The sequence below is a fragment of the Pteropus medius genome, unplaced genomic scaffold (assembly GCF_902729225.1).
Source record: "Pteropus medius unplaced genomic scaffold, Ma_sr-lr_union100, whole genome shotgun sequence".
Classification (NCBI taxonomy): domain Eukaryota; kingdom Metazoa; phylum Chordata; class Mammalia; order Chiroptera; family Pteropodidae; genus Pteropus; species Pteropus medius.
This window is the reverse complement of record NW_024349798.1, coordinates 10316577-10339930: the sequence shown is the minus strand read 5'-3', so window position 1 is coordinate 10339930 and position 23354 is coordinate 10316577. Positions and strand designations below refer to the sequence as shown.

General features: G+C 41.3%; 1 protein-coding gene and 1 pseudogene across 1 annotated transcript in view; one reads left to right on the top strand and one right to left on the bottom strand.

The window, feature by feature from the left end:
• Positions 1 to 23354, top strand: part of GRIN2A (glutamate ionotropic receptor NMDA type subunit 2A) — a 345539-nt gene that overhangs the window by 104683 nt on the left and 217502 nt on the right. The window lies entirely within an intron of this gene.
• LOC120620625 (uncharacterized) lies at positions 12954 to 13072 on the bottom strand (annotated as a pseudogene).

The following is a 23354-nucleotide window of genomic DNA, read 5'->3' as shown; positions in this document are numbered from 1 at the left end:
AGGAACATTCCTACCCATTCCCACCCTCCAATTATTTAAATTCCATTTATTCTTTAGGGTCCAGGCACCTCTTTCTCCAAGAAGCCATTGCAGCCTACAGTGGGCTCCTTGTCCTCTGAGACGTGTAGTACCTACTCATTTATTTGGCAAACCCAATAAACCCCTGGTCCTACATTAAACCCCTTTGGGAGGTGATGGTTCACTTCTTGTGAGTTTGTATTGTTTTTCCAAGTCATAGAGGCTTTCCTATGACTAATTATAATTAGTGCTCTGGCCCCCTAACTATAATTAGTGCTCTGCCCCCCGCAATGTTATCATCTTTATAGAACTGAGATATTTTCCTTCATAGAATTTAGCACAACTTATAAATAAGTATTTATTTGTATGATTGTTTTATTATTAATAGCTCAGTCATTTATTTAAATTTTATTGTTTTACATTATTATTTTTTTAAATTTATTTTTTATGGTGACATTGGTTAACGAAATCCAATAAGTTTCATCTGTACACTTTAACAATAAGGCATGTATATATTTACACTGTGTGTTCACCTCCCATAGTTAAATTTCTTTCTGTCACCACATATTTGACCCCCTTTATACAGTCTACTTCCCCCGCCCCCCACCCGTTACCCTCTGGTAACCTGATTGTTTATTTAATGTCTATATATCCATCAAGGAAGAGATCTGCTCATCACCTAGTGGAGAACCCAGAACTTTTGTATCTGAAGGACCTTTGTGCCACCAATGTGGTTGTGGGTGGCTGGAACACTTGCTTTAAAGCTCAGTTTACTTAGCAAGCCTATTGTATTTACTTATATTATACTTGGGGTCTGGTGATATTAGTGGGGATATTAGCATGTGTGGGAGGCAAAACCTGTGACATCTTGCTGTGTCATCGTTACCGTCATTTATCTAGTACACAGAACAAGGCCTGTTACATAGACCCTAAATAAACTATTGATGGATGTATAGAATGAACGGGGAATGGATGGACGATTGATGAATTGGTAGAATGAATGGTGAATGGATAAATGGATAGAATGGTGGGTGGTGGATGGATGGATAAATGGAATGAAGGAAGGAAGAAAGAAAGGAAGGAAGGAAGGTGATTAGAGAGTTGAAGGGATGGATGTGTAGGAAAGATGTAGGGTTGAGTGGATAGAGATTGGAGAGTTGAATGGGTAAATGTGTAAATGAGTGGAGAGATGGATGTTTGGCTGGTTGGATAGGTGTATGGTTAGCTCTATTATATTATAAACTTCATAGTAGAATTTATGGCATATATGTTCTTTTTCTCTTTATTACCTAGTATGGCACTTTGCATTTAGAAGATGCTTATTAAACATTTGTTGTCTTTTTTTTTTGTTGCATTCAGAAATGCTTTTCTTGGGAATGGCTACCGACAGCTGTCCTAGGCTGTGAGCATTCAGGGGAAGGGGAATATGTGTGAATTCACTTGGTGCAATATCCAATCTGGATCTGTGTCTTGCTTGGAATGTGCTTCTGGTGCCTGAAAGAACTCTGAGAAAGAAATTACATGTTGAGTATAATTTCCTCTGTTTAGGAACTAAGAAATATATAGACACCGCTATTTTATATCCCAATATATTTAAAATTTTAAATATGATGTCAGATAAATATGCTTTAGGCATGCACAGTTGCTTTCATTAATTCAGATTGGACAAGGGTTAATGATGTTGGTGTTAGTGATTCTAAAGTTTAGCTCTTGGTTTCTGCTGAAGATTTTATTTTATTTGTCTAAGGAAGGGCTTAGTTGAATTTAAAAGCACCTGTTCTGGTACTGTCTATTTAAGTGATTGAGTTTGTCAGTGCTCTTTTAATAGGAGGTTTGCAGGTTGGTGCCAGGTGGATTAACTTCATCAGATGCCAAAGATCTTCTCAGATGCTTTGTCTGCTCAGAGCATCCTTAGCATTGGTTGAGATAGAAGTCTCAGAGAAGTAGTCATATCATTGGGCTTTAAAACTTCTTTTTCTCTTTAAAAAGGAAAGATTTATAAATGCGAGGCTATTTCAGACATACAGAGAAGTACAGAGAATAAAATAACAAACACCCATGTACCAACTATTCAGTTTTAACATGTGAACATTTTTGGCACATTTATTTTTGGCACATTTTTGGCACATTTATAAATAAAGACATTGTTGAATCCTGCCACCCTCATTCCATTGCCCTCTCTTCCTCATCAGAGGACACCCCTAACCTGAAGCTAACAGACATGTTTTTCTATATGTGCACACAAACCTAAGGAGTAAGCTTTTTATAAACAACATTACATTGTATGTATTCTTCTGCAACTTTTTTTTTTAATTCAATAGTATGTTATTGAGATCCATCTGTGTTTAGCTCTTGTTGATTTAACTGTTTAATAGTATCTATTGTACAAATGTATAAATGTTTTACCCATCTGTAAACTGAATGATGGTCACCTTTTTGTTACTACAATGAACCAATGAGCATCCATGCACATATGTGAGATTTTCTCAAGAACATATACCTGTGAATAGGGTAAGGGCTAGATATCACTCAGCATCACTAGAGGTTGCCAATTTGTTCTGCAAAATGGCCGAGCCAGTTTATGCTCTCACAGAAAAGAATGAAAGACACATCTTTCTCATATTCTTTTCAAATCTCAGTATTATTAGTCTTGTCCATTTTTGCTTATATATCCGATAGGTGTGAAATGAAATCTTCTTATTTTCAGTTCGTATTTATCTTATTACTTGGGAAATTGAGCATATTTTCTGGCCATTTGGGTTCTTTTTTCTGTTGGGATGACTATTTTTTCTTATTGATTTGTGTGTATTTTTTCTATATCATGGATACTAATTTTTGAATGTACGGAAAGTATTGCAGAATTCTTTATCACAGGCTTCAGTTTGTCTTTCAAATTTAAGTATAGAGTCTCATAGTAAAGAAATAAATAAAATTTCAACATATGAGAATTTGTCAAATTTTTTCTTAGTGGGTTTTGCTTTTTGCATCTTTTAAAAGAACTCATTTCCTAACTCAATGACAGAAAGATAGATCCTTTACAATTTAAAGTTTTGCCTTTCACATTAGGATATTTATACCATCTGAAATATCTTTTGTATGTGTTTTGAAATAGAGATCTAATTTTATTTACTTTTCATGTGGAGAGCCAATTACTTCAGCACCGTTTGTTAAATATCCTATCATTTCTCACAAATTTGCAGTAACTCCTCGATGATATAATTCTTTTTGAATTCTCTGTTTTGTTGCATTGAACTGCTTGTTTATCCTCATACCTTTTTCCTACTTTTTTTTTTTTGCATTGATGTAGCTTTATAATAAGATTTGATTTCTGAGAAGGGAAGTCTTTTTGCCTTGTTTGTCTTATTACAATTTTCTTTTTATAGGCCTTTATCCTTAGATACAAATTTTGTACTTGGCTTATCATATTCTCTCAAAAATCTCATTGATTGAATTAAGTTCTATGAGTTTATAGATTAATTTAGAGCAAATCAACCTTGATAGGGAATCTTTTTATTCATGAATATAGTGTAGCCTTTTCACTTATTTGGGATATATTTTAAGATATTTAGTGAAGTTTTAAAACTTCTCCATAATTGTCTCATGTATCTTATTTGACATTCCTGAGTGCCATATATCTATATCTATATCTATATCTATATCTATATCTATATCTATATCTATATCTATATCTATATCTATATCTATATCTATATCTATATCTTTATATTTATATTTATATATTTTATATTATAATTACATATCTATATATTTATATATATGTCTATATTTATTATATATTATGTATATATATAGATATAGATATATAGAGAGATAAATATTTTGAATGTGATATATAGCTATAGCTATGGTGAGGAGCACAGGCTGTGTTAGCCAGGTTCAAGTCCCAGCTCTGATCTGGTACATGTGCCTCAACCTCCTCAGTCTTCTTTTTTTTTTAATTAATTTTTGTTGAAATATAATTGACATATAACTGTAAATTTAATGTCTATAATGTGTAGACTCGATACATTTATATATTGCAGTATGATTTACACTATAACATTAGCTAGCACCTGTATCATGTCACATAACTATCATTTTCAGTGGCGGGAACAATTAAGATTTAGTCTCTCAGCATTTTGAAATTTACTATACAATATTGTTGTCTGTAATCACTTATTTATTTATTTGCCATAAATTTATACCCTTAAACAGCATCTCCCCATTTTCTCTGCTCCCAGCCCCTGGTAACCACTATTTTTCTCTCTGTTTTTATGAGTTCAGCTTTTTTAGATTCCACATACAAGTGATATCATATGGTATTTGTCTTTCTCTGTGTGACTTATCTCACTTAGCATAATACCCTCTAGGTACATCGATGTTGTTGCAAAGGGCAGGATTTCCCCTTTCCTATGTATTGGGAATAAAATCTCATATGTGTGTGTGTGTGTGTGTGTGTGTGTGTGTGTATCGGTATCTATCTCACATCTTTATCCATTCATCTTTTGATGGACACATAGGCTGTTTCTATGTCGTGGCTGTTGTGAATAATATTGCAATGAAATAGGAGTGTATATATCTCTTTTATATCTTGTTTTCATTTCCTTTGGATATATACCTGGAAATGGAGTTGTTGGATCGTATGGTAGTTGTTTTTAATTTTTTGAGGATCCTCCATACTATTTTCCATAGTAGATCCTTAGTCTTCTTAACTGTAATGTGGTGATATCTGCATCCACTTCACAGGTCTTGAGTGTAAAATAAACATGATAGGCTCTTTGAAAATTAGCTTCCTCTTCTCTCCTATTCCAAATGTGGACTAGCTTAAATGATCAGGACAATACATCTATCACTAGGATGATCTTTTTGTTATTTTCCTCCACAGTGAGATTTCATAACCTCTCCAATTTTCTGACAACATTGCTTTCGGCATGTGTGACATTGTCTTCTGGCCTCAGTCCTAGTCCTTTTAGAGACTTATCTTTCAAGTCCATTATGATTCTGCAGTTTTCCTACTGAAATCTTCAGTAGAACCAGATAGCTTGGGATTTCCCAACACAAACAAAAGGAGTTTTTGTTCTTTTTGCATCATGAAATGACTTATTTATTTTTTAAAATTTTCTTTTATTAGTTTCAAGTATACAATACATTAGTTAGACGTTTATATAGTTTATACAACGATCCCCTAATTGCTCTTTCTCCTCTCTGGCTCTCTACCTAGCATTCCATATGCCGTGCTCCCCATCCCCGTGACCATCTATCAACTACTAATTTGTACTTCAAAAGAGGATTTTTTTTTTTTTAGCATTTGACAGTGATCTGAGAAATGAAAAGACATCATTATGATGTCCACACTGCTGGAAGTGTAGTCTTTATAAGATCCCTATCTAAATATGTCACCCTTCTGCTTGAACATCTGAGCTGGCCCCATGGCTGACAGAAGCAGATCAGCCCCACAGGACGGGCAGAACCTGATCAGTCTCTCTCCCCATCTTCTGAACCACGTGCCTAGTACTGCACTCACCCTAGAATGCTCTGTTTTTTTCTTGTGTCTTCCCACCTTGCTCTGGCTCACGCTGTTCCTCTGTCTAGAACGCCCTTCCTCCTTGACGAATCTTAGGAATCTTGCAAAGTTCAATTCAAATAGTCTATTCTCTGATATCTCTTCTTCCTATTCCCCCAGCCATACACACACCCAAAGCAGAATTAATCTCTTTTAGCATTGTATGCCTAGAGCACTTTAAAAATTACTTTGGTGGGTGAACCTGGAGGCCATTATGGTAAGTGAAATAAGCCCAACAGAGAAAGAAAAATATTGTGTATGGTATCATTTATATATGGAATCAAAAAATAAATGAAGAAAAAAGAACTAGAACCCATCGACTTGACCTATAAATACTTAAAACAGAGAGTAGAATTGTGGTTGCTAGGGGCTGGGAAGTGGGGGAAATGGAGAGATATTAGTCAAATTATATAAACTTTTTGTTTTAAGGTGAATAAGTTCTGAGGATCTAATGTACAGCAAGGTGATTATAGTTAATAAAACTGTACTGTGTACTTGAAATTTGCTAAAAGAATAGGTCTTACGCATTCTCATCAAGAGAAAAAAAAAGAAAAGGTAGCTATATGACATAATAGATGTATTAATTAATTTGACCGTAGTAATCATTTGCCAGCGTGTGTATATATATCATCACATTTTATTCTTTAGATATATATATAATCTTATTTGTCAGTTATACCTCAATAAAGCTGGAGAGAAAAAGTGAGTCCCAAGGGCTTAAGGAACATTGACCTTCTGCATATCCAAACTTACCTTGCTATGCTGAGATCCAGCAAGGAAGTGGGCTTTCTGTAAACAGGGAGGAAGACAGAGAACAAAGGCTGTGAATTCCATGTCCTCAGTCTTGCTGGTGTTTTATGATCATTCCAGGTTTACTATCAAGAACAAAACAGCACAGTGTTGTGAGTTGATATACCTCTGAAAGGTTATAACCCTGCACCCATGGAAATTGCCTTCCCAGTGTTTTGTTGCTAGTCATTTATGACTGTGTCTGCTCCCCTATACTTTGAGATCCATTTGGAGAAGTGTCTTATACCTATTTGTGCATTTTCACTGCTGACTGCAATCATTTGAACTGGGAGGTAGGAATTCCATGCAGAGGAAAAAGCATGCCCCCAAGTGCATAGTGGTAAGTGCTGAAATGATTGCAGAGTGAGTGATCGTGGTATAAAAGCACCAAAATTTCAGGAGCTGAGTGTTAGTCTATTTTTTTTTTTTTAAATCTGACCCACACACTGAGCTCCGACTGCTCTGACTTTGTGCAGAAGTTAAGAGCAAGAGCTCTGGAATTAGGCTGATTATGTTTACATCTACATTCCACCATTTAACCACCTGTGAGACCTGGGACGGAATCCCAAGTCTTGGTTGCTCATCTGGGTAATGGGTGTATTAGTTTCTTCTTGCTGCTATAACAAAGTGCCCAAAATGTAGTAGCTAAAAGTGACACATATTTATTATCTTATACAAATTATATGTTCTGGAAGACCAGGGTCCAAAATAGGTCTTACTAGGTTAAAATCAAGATGTGGAAGAGCAGGCCTGTGTTCTGGAAACTCTGGGGCAGAATGCGATTTTTTGCCTTCATTTCCTGCATTCATTCTTTGGTTAATGGCTCCTCCTTCTTTCTTCAGAGCTAGCAGCATAACATCTTCAAATCTCTCCCACAAACCCTCCCGCTCCCCGTTTATAAGGACAATTGTGATTACACTGGGCCCAGTTAGATAATTCAGGATAATCTTTCCATATCAAGATCCTTAATAAGTTACAAAGTCTTTTTGGCCATGTAAAGTAACATATTTATAGGTTTCTGCTATTAGGACATGGACATTTTGCGAGGGTGCGGCCATTATTCTGCCTACCAGGTATGATGGTATGGGTATGGTGATGACTGTGGCTTTTCTATTGGGTTATTCCAGGAGATTCATTCATTCGTTCGTTCATTCATTCATTCAGCAAATATTAATTGAATCCTTTCTATGAGCTGGGCATTGCTCACAAAAAAAGCACAAAATTCCTGCCCTCGTTGATCTTTCATTTTAATCAGGGGAAGTAGACAAAATAAATGAATGAATTATATAATACATTGGAAGATGCTATGTGTGATGGAGAAAAATCACAGAGGGAAGGGGAATGGGGAGTCCTGGGCAAGATGCTGCCCATTTAAACAAGTTGGTCATGCTGAGACTGACAAGATGACATTTGAGACGAGTGTAAAATGCTTGGCACAAAGTAAACACTCATAAATGTAAGTTAGAAATAAATTTATATAAATAAGTAGGTAACCCACCCCTTCATTGCCACCCTACCACCCATAACACAAAATCCTGGTCTTTCTCGATGGTAATATTCACCAAAATTCATTGGACTTTTGCCAAGAGGCACTCTTAGCTTTGGAAGGGCTATTTCAGTATGGAGTGTGACGTACCAGAAAGTTAAAATACTATTATAGATTTTCTTCCCCTTTAACTCTCTTTTGGAATAGCAACAACTGGGAGGCAATTAGCTCAGATCAGGGAAATAAAGTTTCTGATACAAGAATATGAGACAGGCAGGGGCTGTGGCCGGAGAGGTCTCCCCCTGCTCCTTCCTCTGTGTCATCAGGAAGCAGGTCTGTAGAATTTGGTCCTGGAACTTGCATTGAGATTCCAACAGCAATATAGAAATGTTTTAGGAAATAGAAACTCCACAATGTCGAAGTGGAAAGAGAAAGTGGTGAAAGAAATCCTTTATGCATTGAGACGTGTTGAGCTGCTTAGAGCACCAGCCCAGGGGAGGCTAAGTGTGGTGGGCGTGGTTGTCCTGCAGGATGGACTATTGCTTACCCATTTCACAGCCTGAGGAATGCCCATTTCTGCAGGGCTCAGTGTCAGGTATGTCAGCATTTGGGGACATTGATATCTCCAGTCTGTTTCCCAGGACAGAGGAATTATTCCACAGATGCAGAACTACCCAGACACATTTCCTGAGTGTTAATTCAAACTCAGGAATCTAGGCAATTTGCAAGCAACATGTCCTCACATATGTCTTCACCAGTGAAGGCTGGGATTGTACTTGGGGCAAGTGGGAGAAGTTTCCTTTTTGCTGTTGACTGTGTTTGGAAATTAGATTCTTAAGCAATTCCCGATGTGCTTGCTGGTTTGAGAAAGTGGGCAGCAATCCTCAGCACCGGAAACTTGACCCAGGCTGCCAAGGAGACTGGGATTCATTATGAAGGAGTTTAAAGGAATAATCTCTTACATGGGGCTTAGCACAATTTTAAGTATTTAACAAATATAAACTCATTTAGTCCTCATAATAACTTTGTGAAGTAAGTATTATTACCTCCACTTTACATAAAGAAAACGGAGTCATAGAGAGGTTAAATAACTCGCCCAAGCTATAAAACTAATAAATGTTGGGAATGGGATTCTAACCAGACAGGTGTAGCTCTAGCTCTTATAATCTTAGTCTCTAAACTAAAAGGAAAGTATCTAAGTTGTGTTTCCTCTAGAAAGAGACCCTGACTAAAGACAGAGTGTACCTGGTTTGTTTGGGGCATGCTGAGGCACTGGCCAGGGAAAGGAGAGGTGGCACCAGGTGGGGAAGTCCTGCAATAAGGGCTGTGTCACTAAGCCAGATACTGTGGTGGGCCACCGAAAGTTAATCCTGCAGGAAAGCTCGAGGAATCAATGTAAAACATTTGCCTGAGAGTTACTCCTGCCAAGGAATGAGGGAGCTGGCATGGTTATGCTCCCATACCCATCAGTCATCAGTTAAGGGCTGTTCCAGGGTAGGATATGCGGCTGGGTCAGAGTGTCTGGGCAGGGTGGAGGCCACCATCTGCAGAGTCGCGCTCCAACAAAAATGCAGATGCTGGCTGTTGGTAGTCAAGCTGGCTTTACCGAAATGGTAAGAAGATCTGACGGGGTTTTGGTGGAGCACCCACCACGCCTCTATCAGGTGTGAGACTCCAGTCTGCGGAATCATGGAACAAAGTGAAAAAGGTTACCTGGGACCGAGGTCCTGTTCCTAAAACCAGGCAACAGTTTTTAAACTAAGAACACAATGTTAAACGAAGCCGACTTATACAGTTGTATGCTGCTTAATGACGGGGGTACGTCCTGAGAAATGCATTGTTGGGTGATTTCATCATTGTGCGACCATCACAGAGTGCACTTACACAGACCTACATGGCGTAGCCTATAACACACCCAGGTTATATGGTATACCACCTTTTCGTATGCGGCCTATTGTTGACTGAACTGTCATCATGCAGCACGTGACTGTATTAAGTACTAATTTTATGCGAGGCATTTTGTTAGATGTTTCGCATTCATTCTGTTAAGTCTAGAAATGATCCAGAGAGGTAGGCTTTATAATCCATTTTCTGGATGAGGAAAATGAGATTGAGACAGTAACATTCCCGAGCTAGTAGAGTGGAGTCAGCATTTGAATCACCTATGATCTATCTGCTACCAGGTAATGGTTGTGGTAGTTTTAAGGTATAAAAATGAATGGATGTTTACACAAGAATTTAAGTTCCTTGAGGTCAAAGAACCAATGTCTTTATCTCTATATCTCCATCATCTATACCAGTGGTTTTCAACGAGGGGCAATTTTGTCCTTCAGGGACAAATGGCTCCTATTTGGCAATTCCTGGTGACATTTTCGGTTGTCAAAACTGGGGGAAGGGGTGCTACCGGCATCTAGTGGATAGAGGCCCGGGACGCTGCTAAATTCTCTACAATGCACAGGACAGCCCCACCACACAGAATCATCCAGCAATACAAAACGTCAACAGTGCAAAGGGTGGGAACCTGATCGACACTGTGCTTATTAGTTCATTATCGGACTTAATACACGTTAGAGGAATGTCTGATTGTTGGGTGGTGAATGTGTAGATGTGTCACTCTTTAGAGGCGGTAGGGACTGAAAATAAGATGATATTCACGAGGAACTTAGAGTTCACCAAGCATTTTCATTCATGCCATCTCATTTGACCATCATAAAATCCCGAAGGAGTGCAGAATTGACGCAGAATTACCGTTGTTAGAGATGAGAAAAATGAAGTGACTTCTAAAGATGACAAAGATGACAGAGGTGCATGCTGCTTGAACTTAGTTCTGTCTAACTCAGAACCTGGGGCTCTTTAAACTATCCACTGTGGCTTCTGAATGCATTCGAGGTGATGTTTGATCTACTTATGAGTGGAGAGGAAAAATGCGTTTGTTATAGAGAAGATAAGAAGGTGTATCTATTGAGATGCTTTTGGCTACAAGTAACAAAATCCCAATTCAAATTTGTTTCATCAGTAAGGACACTTATTATCTCATGTAACTGCAAAGGCTCGAGGTATGGTAGCCTTAGTGTCGGTTAAATCAGCTGGGGAGCCGTGGCTTTTAAAAAATGACTTTGTCATCTTTCTCATTGGCCGCAGCCTCAGGTTGGTTATGAGATGTGTGATGCAGTTCTGGTTGTCATATCTAGACATTTCAGCAACCAGAAAAAGAAGAGGGACCTTCTATTTCATGTTTTCTTAGGAGTGGGAAAAAAATGTACCTCAGAAGCCCTCAAGATGGCTTCCCCTCATGCCTCATTGGTCAGAACTAGATCACACGCTCACCCCTAAACCAATCACTGGCTAAGGAAATGGGGCTACCATATTAGCTTAGAGCAGTGGATCTCAACTGGGAGCAATTTTGTCTCCCCCTTCCCTAAAGGCAATGTCTGGAGGTATTTTTGGTTGTCACAACTGCATTTGGGGAGATAGCTACTAATATTTAGCACATAGGAGCTATGGAACACTGCCAGATGTCCTACAATGCACAGAATGATCTCGTCCAAAATACCAGTAATTCAGAGGTTGAGAAACCCTGGTATAGGGCAAAAACAATTTAATCCTGAGCTTTGTTTGGGTGAATAGACATCTGAAAAAAAAATGAGGACCCCCATCAGCATGGGAGAAGAGGTTGGATGGACTACCAAGACAGTCTGCTACATTTTTGATGATTGATGTCATAGGAGACACATGCAGCTCTTTTCTACAAAACGTCTCTGAACGCCTCTGTCAGACAGTGCCGTGGCCTGAACGGGCCATTGGTCTGACCCAGTCTGGCATTTCATATCTCCATCAGGCTCGCTGCCAAACCCTGAGGATAGGACGTCATCCCTGGCAGAAGATCAGTCAGGATTAATTGATGGTGAAGCTGTGTCCCACTTTGAACCTCGCTCTTCTGCAGCTTGAGCAGTGCAACCAGTTTCCAAGAGGCCTGAGATGGAGGCTGCCATGTGAAAAAGTGCGACCTAGCCAGAGACCCCTGATGAACATAAGGGGCAGGAAGAACATTTTTAACGTGCTTCTTTAGGGGAGAAGCAAATAATAATTTCCTGGGAGGGAGTATTTATATTTTTAAATACGCCACTTTGTAGTTTTAAACTCAAAAAAAGATACATTTTCATAGGCAGACCTGATCAGAAATCCTTGAGTCAGATCTGCAACCTTGCAATGCAAGGCATCAAAGAAGGCTTTGGCCAGTCGGCAAGAAGCTGTCACCAACTTGAAAAAGTTCATGACATCAACTAATTGTCCCCCACAATTTTTTAAAAAGAGTTCTTTTGAACTATTTTCTGCGAGTAAATGTTTAATTCAAGACCAGTTTCTTTGAATTGTTCAATAATCCATTGGCCATTGATTGGGGAACAGTAAGTTATTTAATGTTTAACTAAGCAGATAACAGTCATCACAATTTATATGCAAATATTTAAATCCTTGTCTTGTGCCCTAAGATTGATATTAGAAAGTGGTGAAAAGAAGCCGTTTATTGCCCTTGGAAATCCATAGCCCAATAGAGGAGACAGTCTCAAATGTTTAATTGCAGTGTACTGGCCTGAGACCTGTGGTAGTTACGGAAACAGAACAGACATTGGATATCATTTAAATGATAAATGTGCTCATCCTTTTCATCAGCATTTATTGAGCATCTGCTGAATATCAGCCATTGATACTTGAAGAATTGGAAGCATGGTTTTTTACATACCTGATTCACCAAGAGCTTTTGAAGGGCATATAATCATAAAGCAATAGGATACTTGTTTTAATAAAGATATATACAGAGCACCTTGATAGCCTAGGAGAGTGACTTAGTTTGGGGGCTTGGGGGTGGTAATAGGAAAGACTTTACAAGGACTGAGCAAAAGCATAAAGTAGAGCAGGCAAGTAAAACTTAATGCAGCAAAAAGCCATGCAGACATGATTTTATTTTATTTTTTAATTTATTTTTTAATTTTTATTCATTTATTTATTTTTAGGCGAGGCAACCCTTGATTGACCTCACAGATTGCAAGGACCTTGTCATCTTACAATCCCTTATTTATTTATTTATTTATTTTTTTATGCCTATAGCACCTGGTCTTCCTAGGTGGCCTCCCATCCAGGTACTAACCAGGCCTGACCCTGCTTAGCTTCTAAGATCAGGCGGGATCGGGCTTGTTCAGAGTAGCATGGCCGTAGACAGATATGATTTTAAAAATAATTTTGCAGTCCCTTTCAATTGATCAGACAGTGAGAAAGTGTACATTAAGCACCCACATTGTGCCTAATGCTTTGATACCTAGATACCAGGGCTGAACAAGAGAAGCATTTGGCACAGGAATTTGATCTTAAGAAACAGAGCTGGGCTTATAGGGGCAGGTCAGGATGACTAAAACAATTTGAAAACCCTTTAGCACTAAACTGTGTAGTTCTAGCTATCAATACAGTAGGGGTTCAGATCAGGGAACCTTCACTGTGGGCTAGACTGCTTGCAGAAGCATTCCCAGCTGAGATAATTGAAGGTTGATGCTGCCTTTGTAAGATATTGAGAAATAATACCTTAGAGCGTGAGCAGTGGAAAATCACACCATGACCTGTCCAGCTTTGAGAGGCTATGTGGCAGAGGACAACGCTGGGCTCAAGATAAGGAGTTGCCCTTTGTCTTGAAGAGCTATCTTAGCATGTCATTTTGCTCATAGCTTGGTGTGTTAGAAAAACTATGGACTTTGAGTTCAACAGGCATGTCCTGAATCCCAGCTGTGCCTCTCAAAAGTGATGTGACCTGGAACAAGTTTTTTAACTTCTTTGAGCTTCAATTTCCTCATCTTTAAAATAGGGTCGTTAATACCTAAATTGTAGGATCCTAGAGAGAGTAGAAATAATCTGTGGAAAGTGTCAAGGATAGTGCCTATCGTAAAGAACAGGTAGCTAGCTCATTACGTGTTGATCTTTGAATGAGTCGAGATATCTTTAGCAGCAACTAAGAGAATTTTGACTCAAAGTAGTTTCTACAGTGTATAAGTTTATTGTCTCACATGACTAGAAACTCCGATGTAGATCAGGCTTTGGGACTGGTGGATTCAGTAGTTGAGTGTCGTCATTAAGAACCCAGCTTCTTTCTTTCTCTCTACCCTGCAATCCTTGTTGTGGGCTTCACTCACAGGCTGGTACCAAAAGGATTTCTGAAATTTGGGGCATTACATCCAGACACATACATCTTTTAGCAAAAGAGAGACTTTACCTTCCTGTGACCCCCTTAGGAGTGAATGAGTGAGTGAGCCTTCCCCAGAACCTCCTCTCCCTTAGCAGCTTCCTCTCCATGTATCTTCAGCCAGGATTGGAACAAATTCCTGAACCTTGTGCTGATGGAATGTATGTTAGCTGTTGATGCATAACAGATAATCCCTAACCTTAGCAGTTTGAAACAACCAGCATTTTTATCTCATACATTCTGCGGGTCAAAAATTCAGGAGCCAGGTTGTGGTCAGTACATAGGCCAGGGTTGCAGTCATGTAAGACTGGGCCAGGGCTGGAGGACTTGCTACCAGCATGGCTTGCTCACACGGCTCTTGGCTGGAGGCCTCATTTATTCACAACTTTGAGAACCTCTCCATGGGCTACTTGGGTGTCCTCATGTCATGGCAGCTGGCTTCTCCCAGAGTGTGTGATCCAAGAGAGAGGGAAGGAAGCCACAGTGCTTTCATCGATCTCATCTCCTAAGTCACAGACTGTGACTTCTGCCAAATTCCATTCATTAGAAGTGAATCACTGAGTGCACAGGAAGGGGTCAGGCTTTTCCCTTTGAAGGGTTTTGTGGGGAGAATAAAAAAATTTTGTGGACATATTTTAAAACTACTGCAGTATACCAGAAATTTCATGATTGTCTTAAGGACAATTATCTGGTGGTCGGCGGGCAGTGCATGCTGGGGGCCCTACCACAGGGTCCGCCATGCTGTTATTATTGGTCACGTAAGTAACTCACACAAAGCTCCTACTATGTGCATCTCATTGTTCTGAGCACTGAGGGGAACATGGGGATGAGTTATACATGGACCCTGGTAATTACGGTAAAGAGGGAGTGTAAGATGTGCTGGAGACTATATTACAATATAGAAAGCTAGAGGTGCCCCAGGAGAGGGGCAGCTCAAGTGCCAGAGGGTGGGTGTAGATTACAGATGGGCATAGTTCACTTCCAATGAGCACATTCATGGAGAGACTTCCCGAGGAGGTGGGGTTGGAACTGGGCTTCATGGAAGGCGTTAGATTTATGCAGTCAGAGATGGGACTTGGGGAAGAGCACGATCATTCCAAAGGTGACAGCCAGCATTTGTCGAGCACCTAATATGTACCGCAATATTTTTATAACACTTCTGGGAAACAGGCAGTATAATCCCCATTTTACAGACGAAGAAACAAGCTCAGAGATCGTAAGTGACCTCCAGAAGACCTGTAGCTCGTTAGAGGCCCCACTCAGGGCGCTTGACAAAGGGACACTTGTGTTTCAAAGAACTTGGGGGATGATGTCTTACCTTAAGAAACTTGGCTAGCTTGTTCCAAGTCAGGCTTTTATATAATAATTTAGCTTTAGGGAGTAGGTACAGCAGAGTGAGTAATCTCTTTACAAAAGAATTTGTCATTTTAACGAAACTTTACTGAAGATTCTCCCTAATTATCAAGCCCACACCCCACCCAGCGCATTGAAAATATGATTCAAAATTTGTGAAGGTTTACTTTGTACACCTCTCCCTCTGGAATTCTTACTCTGCATTGCGCCTTTTGTAGGCTGCTTGTTGGTACAATTAGCTTGTAAAAATTAGCTTGTAAAACCGGGAAGGTCTCACGGAAGAAGTGAGGTCTTGAAAATTAATTTACTTTTTAAATTAAAAAGGTGATAAGTTTTATGAAGTAAAAAAAAAAATTAATTGGTGTTAATTAACACCTGGAACTCCACCCACTCGGATAATCATTTGTGGATGGGAAGTGAGCATTGGAGGGAGAGGGGAGTGCGAGTCAACCGTGGTTACTTTGCCAAGATGCTTTGGTGTCAGGCAGAGGCTGGGAAGGGCTTATGGCAAGCACTGAGAACCCCTCGCTCTCCTAAAACCCTGGACAGAAGTGAAGTTACAGGCTCTGATAGCTCCTGCCAAAATAGATACCTCACCAGGAGCAGTGTGGGACCTCCCAGCCTCCCCCCACAGCTTTAACTCCCCCCAGAGCTGTAGACCTCCCCCACAGCTGCACCCCCCCACAACTTGTCTCTCACAGCTGTCTCAACCTCCAGAATGGCTTTTTGAGGAGCAGAGGGAGATGTAAGAATTAGAAGCACAAATGTGAGGCTGTGTTTTTTGTATGTGTGTATCTATGTGAGCATGTGTACAAAAGTGTCATAGTTTGCCTGTGATGTGTTTACGTGTGTGTGTATCTGAGAGAGAGAACATGCACAGTTTGCAGGTGATGTGTGTGTATGTGTGTATAGTATGAATGGGGGGGGTATGAACGTGTGTACTGGTATGTGTGAGTTTGTGTACGTGTAGTTATGAGTTTGTGTGTGCGCTGAGCGTGTAGGGCTGTGATCTCTCCTTCAGCCCAGCTCCTTTATAGCTGAGAGAGGGGACGGATTTCTGCCTAGCCCCCTGTTCTCAGAGCCTTTCTGAAAGACTGTCTCCTCCCACCAGCCGAGGGGCCAGGAGCCGGCCCCTCCATGGCGCTGTCCCCAGGCCCTTCTTCTGGAGGGTCCCTGCCTGGCCCCTGCAGCCCGTTCCCGCTGCCGGCTGCTCCCCGCTGCCCCACTGTTCTGTAGGTGGCAGCGTTGATAAGCCTTGCTCTTAGCCTGCGTCTGGGGAGATCAGCTTGAGCAATCTTTAGCTTCTTGCCTTTTTTTTTTAAAAAAAAAATTCTGTCTCTTAAGTTTAAAGAAGAAAAGAAGAAAACTACCAGGTGTGGGTTTAACAAAGCAACACTTGGTGCTGGGCTGGAGTGATTGGTGCTCCCTCTACATGTACCTTTTGAGTGGTGAGCCTGACATCAGCTGAGAAAATGTGCTGGGTGCAGTGAAACCTCTTTACATCTGGCACCAGGGGGCAGCCCCTGCCCCCAACCTCTCTCTCTTTCTTTTCCAATCACCCATTTTTTCATTTACTCGATCCATAAACACAACAGAAGCGTTTGTCTCTGCTAGGCAAGCACTGTTCTAGCTCCAGGGGCACAAAACAGAAGCAGATGCGGTGCAGTCTGATTTGGGGGAGACCCAAAGTAAACACATTTGCAGTGTGAGGGAAGTGGTAAAACATCGCACTTTGCGGCCTGGAGCGGGGCCGGAGAGCTTCCTGGAGGAGGTGAGACTGCCCTGAATATTAAAGGACTAATTGGAGTTATCTAGGCCAGGGGACCTTTGGCAATGTCAAGGGACAGTTTTGGTTGTCAAAACTGGAGATGTGGGGGAGTCGCTACTGGCATCTAGTGGGTAGAGGCCAGAGAGGCTGCTAGCCATCCTGCAGTGCACAGGACAGCCCCTCACAAAGCAGCATTATTGGGCCCCAAATGTCAGCAGTGCCGAGGGTGAGAAAGGCATCCCAGGGAGTGCAATGGGGACTGAGAGGAGCTGCAAGGATCTGTCGGGAAGGACATCAGGTGTGGGGAGGGCTTAGAAGTGGGAGGAGAAAAGTGGCCATATACCTGATTAATGAAGACCTTTGAACGTCCTGCTGAGTTTAGACACTCTCTTAGGATGAAAAGAGAAGCATTAAAGCATTTTATGCAAGAGAGTGCCATGGTAGATATGCTTTTAAAAAAGATAGCTCTGGGTACTGAATGTGTGTGAGATGGAGGGAGGCAGGGCTGGACCCTGGGTGGGGAGCTTCAAGTCAGGGGCTGTTAATTCAGGCAAGGGGAGGAGAAAATCACTGTGTTCCTACAGAAGGGCTTAGATTCGGTTTAGTTATTAACTCAGTGCAATAGAATGCAGTTACATAACAGGACCGTTTTTATCTATAGAGAAGAAAGCTATAGAGAGAAAAGCATTATTGAGATGAAGATCCGAAGTTTTACATGGCTTCCAACGCCCTTTCATTTAAACTGCCAACCAGGTCAGCACATTGCATAACGACATGAGCAATTCACTTTTGCTAACCTGAGCAGATTTCTCCAATAGCCCAAATTCTGATGCTTGGACCGGTGACAAGGGACATCTGTGAGATGATGTGTCATCAGGGCAAGTGAGTTGTTTGTCTCTATCTCCTGGGATGGCAGGTATTACCTGACAGGGTGTTATGGGTCGAATTGTGTCCCCTTAAAAAAAAAAAATATGTGTGGAAGTCCTAACACCCAGGACCTGAGAATGTGACCTTATTTGGGATTGCGTCTGGATAGAAGTCAAGTTAGAATGGGATCTTAAGTGGGCCCTAATCTAAAATGACGGTGTCTTTATAAAAAGGGGAAATTTGGATACAGAGTCAGATATATACGGAGAAAAGATGATGTTTTTAAAAAATAGTAAGTACTAATATTTTTATTCTGGCATAAATTGAGATGCCATCTCCAAGCCAAGGAAAGCCTGAGGTTACCAGAAGCTAGGAGAGAAGCATGGGGCAATGCCCCAGATCCCCCAAGATGGTGACATCTTGGTTTTGGACTTCTAATCTCCAGAACTGTGAGACAATAAATTTTTGTCATTTAAGCTACCCAGTCTATGGTACCTCAGCCTTACGAACTGACACATCAAGGTAAACAGAGTGACTTCAAAGGGGGAGATCCTGCTGCATTTCAAAGAGACCCTCCTCAATCTCAGTAATGTTTAAGTGAGGGGCTGTTAGTGGTGAATCTAATGGCTATTCAATCACCACTTTTACTTGGTAGCAGGAGGTAGGGTTTCTGAAAGTGTGGGCCCAAGAGCAGCAGCATCAGTATCTCTTGGGAATGCAGATTCCTGGACTTCCCCCCAAGACCCCCTGAATCAGAAACTCCAGGTGGTGGTGATGGGCGCTCAAGTTGGAGAGCCACTCGCCTGGGTGTGTGAGGCCCTGGAGAAGGCAGGGGAAGCTGCATGGGGGAGGTGACCCTTGAGGTATGACCTGAAGGATGGGTAGGGCTTTAGGAGGAGCTGAGGAAGAACACTTTTAGACGGAGCAGAGGCAGGGGCATGTGGAAGCGTGAGGATTATTTAGGAGACATGGAGAAGTCCAGTTTGCCCGGGGGATAGAATATATGAAGAGGAGCGTGAGAGAAAGTAAGTACAAACACACGGTGGAAAGTGAGGATGAAGTTAAACACGTTATGTTGTCAAGGATTTGGAAGCCAGAAAGAGTTTCTATTTAATGGGGTGTCCTAGAAGGAGTTTGGGAATGATTACTGTAGGATGAAGCACCGATGTATAATTTGTGTATGTGACACTCAAATTGGTTGCTCCCAGCCAACAAACCACTGAACACTCAACCACTATTTCTCAAACTGGTGGTCCTTGAGATGGATGGAGGGGTCACACCAACACCAGATGCAATCAGCGGAATCGCCGACCCTCTTTTAAAATTCTTTTCTCGTTTTCCAGCTTATATCATGCAGTCTTAACTGGAGGTTATCATGTCTCCAGTGCCAGCTTTTCTCCCTTCTTAACAAAATGTCAGTAGAGTGCTGGCCGAAAGTCTTTGGCAGACTTTCGTCACCAGCTAGAATTCACCAGCATTATTTTGTATTTATTTTCAGGGCTGCCTCTATATCATGGTGAATGAGACTGGTGTTTCATTTATGGTGCTGTGAATAAAAGTATCTTTCAAATAAATTTATTTAACTGAAAACTAATTTAATTTAAAAATATATTAAATTACTGATAAAATAGGTGGTTCACAGATAAGGCAGAAATCACAAAGATGGTTTTGAATGATGGAAGCTGGGGAAACAGCAGTGCGGAATATGCAAAGAAAAAAGTATAAATGTTAAAACAAGGAATGGTTGTAAGTAAGGTGGGCGAGGCTAAACTGTAGAGGTCTTAGGGCTGGGCTGTTTATTCTTCACAGAGGAGATTGAGGATTGTTTTAGAGTGAATGTAATGCGATATAACAGCAGTCCATGGGTGCGTGTGTGTGTCTATATTTACATATGTGTGTGTCTCTCTACATGTATATGTGTGAATGTCTCTGTCTATACATATAGATATATTTGCATGTTTGCATGTGCGTCCATGTGTATATATATCTGTATATATTATGTGTGTATAGACATACATACTTATATCTATTTATATGCACATGTCTGTGTGTGTATCTATATAAGTATGTAGTATGTATGTATATACATATATAAAATATGTCTGTGTGTGTGTGGTGGGGATGCCAGGTATACCTAGATTTTGGAAATCTTTAAGAATGCAATCTCTTGCATAGATATATTAATTTTCTCCTACCTGAGAAAGACTAGTGACTCTTTTATCTCTTGACCTTAACCGTTAGCCAGCAAGGCATGATTTTTTTCCTCAGAGCCTAGTATCTGAGGCAGCATAGTATCTAAGCCAGTTTTGACCCGCGTTTCTAAGCTGTCCTGATCTCTGACCCATCCTGAAGGCATAGAATTCATAGGCCGTTGTTTCTGGGAGCAATATGATTTGGTCAGATAGGATGTAGAACTGTCTGCCCTTCACATTGCTAATCTCAGCTCTCATAGCAGCCAGGCTTCCTGAAGACATCTATCTATGCCAGTATTCTGGCCCTGCTTCCTACAAGATCGTCCAGCAGGTGTTCCTTGCTGCTTGTTTGGCCTGGGGCAATTGGAAAAAGATAAAGAAGAGGCCGAAAGTGGGCCTGTCTGCCTGTCTCCTCTTTGCTCAATGACCAGGTGAGGTGGGAAGAGGAAGATGGCTCTTGCCTGCCTTTCTTACGGTTGGCTGCTGGGCTGAACAGGGCTGGAGGACTCGCCTGTTTTCATGGGTGGCATTTTTGTGGGTGAACTCAGTGCACGGAAGGTTGTGTCGGGAGGAGCAGGGGACAGGGCTCTGGTGGGGACTGATTGTGGTGGCCCCTCAATGCTGGTGGCACATGCCTTCATGGAGCTCATCTCCCCTCCTGGGTTACACATGATGTCTTGTTCACATCTGAATGTCTAGCACCTGGCTTAACAAAAATGTAGCTTTCATTTCTGAGCATTTTGCATATGCGCTAGATTACCATCATTTCACAGATTTGGACACTGTATATTTGGGGGAGTTAAGAGATGTGCCCAAACGCATGACACCTGTCAGGGGACACCTATTTTAAAGCTCTCGCCAACCCTCTCCTGTCAGTTTCATCCTACCACATCACCCTGTTTATTTCCATCATTGCATGTAGCACAATTGCCAATTTTCTTGTGTATATGTTTAGTGTCTTAGTGGCTCTGAGTTCCTGATGGCAGCCCCCCTGTCTCTTGGGCTCACCTGAGGATATAAAGCAGCCCCATCATAGAGCCAGGGCCTCACAATATTTGTTAACAGAGTGAATAATGGAAGGAAGGCAGGAAGGCAGGAAGGAAGGAAGGAAGATTTGAACCCAGGCCTGTCTGACTAAAGCCTCACTTTGTAATCTCTGCTCTCTACAGAGTTCCATGTGGTAGAATGTTGGTAGACGTTGATGGAATTTGCTACAGCCTAAGGTTGGCATGACAGGTGGGGGCACCCGGTATGCGTGCCTGAGAAAATCTCAGAAACACACTCAATACAGGTGTAAACATATGCCTAGGTATGCAGGGTGAACTTCACTCATAGATGCAGACTAGCTAGGGTGTTGGGGTGTCCTGGGAGCATGGTGTGCCAGGGGAGCATGGCATACTGATGGGTTTAGGGGGCTCCCCGTTGGGCAAGGACCTTGGACATTGTCTTTGTCATGTGTGCAGAGGCCTCGTGTTAGGATTTTTATCAGGGGGTCAGGCAGAACACGTGACTAAACCTCTCTGGGCCTCAGTTTCCTTATTTGTTGTTTGCGTGTGGGTTCTACCACTGCTGTGTGATGCTTCAGAGCATGAACCGGAGTTAGAATACCTGCATTCAAACCTTGAATCCACCACTTTCGAATCGTGTGTCTATTGGAAAGTCCTCTTTCTCCTCTATGCCTCAGTTCCCTGCCTGTACAGTGGGGATAATGACAGGTCTCAAGGGCTGGATGTGTTCATTTATTCAAAGCAAGTAGAACAAACTAGTAAATGCCCATCTTGCTGGTTTGGTAAGAAGATCCTATGAGATTTGACCTTTAATAGGGTAAAAGGCTAGTAAAGAAACTTAGCAAAAGTGGTATTTAGGTTAAAGTGTCTCTGTGGAAGGTTTCAAATTCAGTGGATCAGATGAGAGACCTGTGGTGGGTGGACCTGAGTCTTTAAATAATCACTTAATATGTACAATGTGTGCCCATTTCTATTTACAAAGCATTGTCATAAGTTTTATCTCTGAGGCCTCTCATCCCTATGGTTTAGCTATTTTTGCCCGAGGCTCAGCAAGCTTTAAGTGGCTTGTTGAAGTCATGTTTCTTTGGTTATTTATTTATGTATTTCTTGAAAACCTACTATGTACTGGGATCTGAGAGTAAAATAGGGAGCAAAAACATACTCTCTCTGCTCACCTAGAGCTTAGAGTCTAGAAGGGGAGAAGAAGATATAGAAAAAAATATCGTCCAAATAAATATACAATACCCTGTAATAAGTACAGATGGTCCCTGACTCATGATGGTTTGACTTATTTTTCAACTTTAGGATGGTATAAAGATGGTATGCATTCAGAACTTTGAATTTTGGATTTTGATGTTTTCCTGGGCTAGTGACATGCAGTAAGATACTCTCCTGTGATGCTGGACAGGGGCTTTGATCACGAGTGTAAACAACCGATACTCCACCGTGTATTCACTGAGGTAGATGGTTTTCCCAACTGTAGGCCAATGTTAAGTGCTCTAAGCATGTTTAAGGTAAGCTAGGCCAAGCTATGGTGTTCGGTAGGTTAAGTGTATTAAATGCATATTTGACTTAGGATATTTTTAACTTGCGATGGGCTTATCGGATGTTACCCCATAATAGACTGAGGAGCATCTGCACTGTGAAAGCACCAGGCACTGTGAGGGCAGATGATAGGGGGTTTGTCCCACAGAGGAGAGGGGAGGTCAGAGGAAAGTTGCCTGAGGATGTGGACTGAATCTGGGATATGAAGACTAGAAGGCAATGACTAGGTGAAGAGAGAAGAGTGTTCTAGAAAGTGGGAACATCCTAGGCAAGCCCCATGCAGGTGGGACTGCAGCAGACCTCTGAAATCATGCCAGAGACTGTGGGATTTGAGGGCGAGGATGAGCATGGGCAGGTGCAAGACCATGCAGGGACTCGCAGGCCGCCGTTGGGATTTGCATCTTCATCTTAAGAGCCGATAGAAGCCACTGAAGAGTTCCCAGCCATGGCGGAAGGGTTAAGGAGCAACAGATTTTGTTTCTGAAGCATCCTCCAATGGCCCCATGGAAAACCGGCCGGAGGGCAGCAGAGTGGGTGCAG